At 52.4% G+C, this 3507-nt stretch overlaps 1 non-coding gene across 1 annotated transcript; it reads right to left on the reverse strand.

Annotated features, from left to right (window-relative positions):
- Positions 1–2790: 2790 nt before the first annotated feature.
- Trnak-cuu lies at positions 2791–2863 on the reverse strand. The gene has a single exon. It is a non-coding gene; the product is annotated as a tRNA-Lys (tRNA).
- Positions 2864–3507: the final 644 nt, after the last annotated feature.

The raw sequence follows: 3507 nt of genomic DNA on the forward strand, positions 1-3507 counted from the left end.
GCGCCCTCGCGACGGTCGGCATAGCGAGAACCTTCGCTGTCCTCGGAGCTGGGAAAGTTGGCGCCTTCATCTGCTTACCTCTGAAACGAAAGGAAAAGAAAAGAGACCACCCCCCACCCCCGGAATTACTCCTTCCTCAGAGGCCGGCTTGAAACCTTTGTGGTTCTCTCGTCACCCGTCTGGGATATCGCATGGTCGGCTCAATAACCGCTTCAGCTGGTGGCTCCTCTCTCGCTGCCGGGGTCGCTTGGCCCTCATGTGTTGGTGGAATGGAGAAAAACTTCCATCCACCCCCTCCGCGGACGACAGGTTTTTCCCTCGCTGTCTCGGCCTCTCTTGGCCCATCTTTTGTCTCTTCAACTCCGTCCGTATTCTCACATTCCTTTTCCGTGTCTCCTCCCGGTCTTTCCTCCCACCTTTTGAGTCGGTTGAAGTGTACCACTAGGCGGCGGCGAGGATTATCCACCTTCTTCACTCGGTACGTGACCTCGGACAATTTCCGTATGATTTGGAAAGGACCCGTCCAGGGGCGATGGAATTTGCGACACTTCCCTCTTGCCGTAGCGGGATCGTGGAGCCATACCCTTTCCCCTTCCTCAAAGGGTGCACCGTGACACCGGCGGTCGTATTGTTCTTTTTGCCGGAGGTGGGCCGACCCAAGCCTCTGCCGTGCGAGATCATGGGCTTTCTCGAGGCTCTCTCGCAAGCGTCTCACAAAGTCGCCTTCTTTCGCCACCCCCCTCTGCCCGTCAGGGATCCCCCACTCCAACTCAATGGGGAGGCGCACTTCCCTCCCAAACATAAGAAAATACGGTGTAAATCCTGTGCTGCTGTGTTTGGCCGACCGATAGGCTAGCATGACGGAATCCAAATGCTCATCCCATTCGGCCTCCTTCTCCGTCCACTGGCTCAACATAGCTAATAATGTTCTATTGAAGCGCTCGACTAGGCCGTCCGACTGCGGGTGGTAGGGTGATGTTCTTGTTTTAACCGCCCCAATCACTTTACACATCTCTTGGAAGAGGCGGGATTCGAATTGGCGTCCTTGATCAGTGTGGATTTCTCGTGGCACTCCCCACCTGCACACGAAGCCCTTAACATGATGCGCCACAGTTTCCGCCTCTTGATTATTCATGGCGTACGCTTCGGTCCACTTGGTGAACTCGTCAGCGACCACCAATATATATTTATTTCCTGTCTTTGTTTGAGGAAGTGGTCCTAAAATGTCCATGGAAATTCTTTCCATCGGTCCTCCCGTCGGGCAATGACCCAGTGGTGCTCTTAGCGGGTGAGGCGGGGATTTCCGACGCGAACAATCTTCACACGTGCGGCACCAAATTTCCACGTCTTTTGTGTATCCGGGCCAATAGTAGCGCTCTCTCACTTTACCTAGAGTTTTCTCATACCCTAAATGGCCTCCGACGGGCGAATCGTGCAAAGCCCGAAGAATTTCGTCCCTAGCCTCAGCAGGCACTATTATCTGGAGACGGAAGGCGTCTCTTCCTTCTTCTTCCCACCTTCGAAAGAGAGCCCCATCCTTAAACACTAGCCTATCCCATTGTGTCCACAAAGCCTTCGCCTTCGGGCAGTCACCCCTCCTCTCTCCCTCGGACGGCCGAATTCCTGCTTCGAGTGCTTCCATTACCCTTCTCAGCACGGGGTCTTTGCTTTGCCTGTCCCTCACGCTTTCACTGGGGGCCTCTAAGACGGCGTCGATTTCCGCTGAAATCAGCTCCCCCTCTCCCCGAGCGCACTGTTTACAAACAGACCGGGATAAACCGTCGGCATTTCCATGTTTGTTTCCCGGCCGATGCACCACTAAAAAGTCATACTCCGACAATTGCTCAAGCCAGCGAGCACCTTGTCCTTCCGGTTCTCGAAACGATCTCAACCACTGTAGGGAATTATGATCGGTGCGCACCACAAACCGTTTGCCTAATAAATATTGGCGAAAATGGCGGGTAGAATTGACTACCGCCAAAAGTTCACGCCTCGTCACACAATATTGTTTTTCGGCGCGTGAGAGCGTCCGACTATAATAGGCCACAACCCTTTCCTCGCCTTCCTGTCTCTGGCTGAGTACGGCCCCGATAACCATCCCGCTAGCGTCACAGTCGAGCGTAAATTCGCAGTCCATCCGCGGGAAGGCCAAAATCGGTGAACACGTTAGCTTTCGCTTAAGAGTCTGAAAGGCGTCTTCACATTCTGCACTCCATTTAAATAAGGCATGCTTTTCGGTCAACCTGTGAAGGGGGCAGGCTATCTGTGAAAAGTCTCTAATGAACCGCCTGTAGTAAGACACAGTTCCTAGGAACGCCCTAAGCTCCTCAAGGGATGCTGGAGATCGCCATTGTGTGATCGCGGCAATTTTATCAGGATCCGTCGCAACACCATTTTTGGAGACTATATGGCCTAAAAATTTCACAGATGGTTTCATGATTTGGCACTTCTCAGGCTTAATTTTCAGTCCCGCCTTCCTTAGGCGTATCAACACATCTGTTAGCCTTTCTACGTGCTCCCTAAAATCCCTTCCGAAAATTATGACGTCATCCAAGTACACCAAACAAGACCTCCACTGTGCACCCGCGAGCACTAGGTCCATTAGTCTTTGGAATGTACTGGGTCCGTTGCACAATCCGAAGGGCAGCACTTTAAACTGATATAGACCGTCACCAGTGGTAAAGGCTGTCTTTTCTCGATCAACTTCCGCGACCTCGCACTGCCAGTATCCTGACGCCATATCTATTGTGGAGAAAGCTGTTGCGCCGGCGAGCGAATCGAGAATGTTGGCGCCCAACGTGGGGCCCGAACCCACGACCCTGAGATTAAGAGTCTCATGCTCTACCGACTGAGCTAGCAGGGTATGGCTCCACGATCCCGCTACGGCAAGAGGGAAGTGTCGCAAATTCCATCGCCCCTGGACGGGTCCTTTCCAAATCATACGGAAATTGTCCGAGGTCACGTACCGAGTGAAGAAGGTGGATAATCCTCGCCGCCGCCTAGTGGTACACTTCAACCGACTCAAAAGGTGGGAGGAAAGACCGGGAGGAGACACGGAAAAGGAATGTGAGAATACGGACGGAGTTGAAGAGACAAAAGATGGGCCAAGAGAGGCCGAGACAGCGAGGGAAAAACCTGTCGTCCATGCGGGGGAGGGGATAAGCATCTTTGTGAGTCACGGAATTCAGACGCCTATAATCAACGCAAAATCGCGTCGATCCGTCTTTCTTTTTCACAAGAACGATCGGTGAACTCCAAGGAGATGATGATTCTTCGATTATATCGTCCCTCATCATTTCCTCTACGATTCGTCGCACTTCTCCGCGTCTGTGGATTGGCAATCGCCTGGGAGGTTGCCGAATCGGGGACATATCACTAGTCTCTATTGTGTGCTTAAGAATGGTTGTACGCCCTAAGTCGTAGGGTCCTCGAGAGCACACATCTGAAAACTCATTCAACACTGTTTTGAGTTCCTCTATTTCCGCTTCACTAATATCGGCACAGTTT

This window comes from Ischnura elegans, chromosome 5 (genome assembly GCF_921293095.1).
Source record: "Ischnura elegans chromosome 5, ioIscEleg1.1, whole genome shotgun sequence".
Taxonomy (NCBI): Eukaryota; Metazoa; Arthropoda; class Insecta; order Odonata; family Coenagrionidae; genus Ischnura; species Ischnura elegans.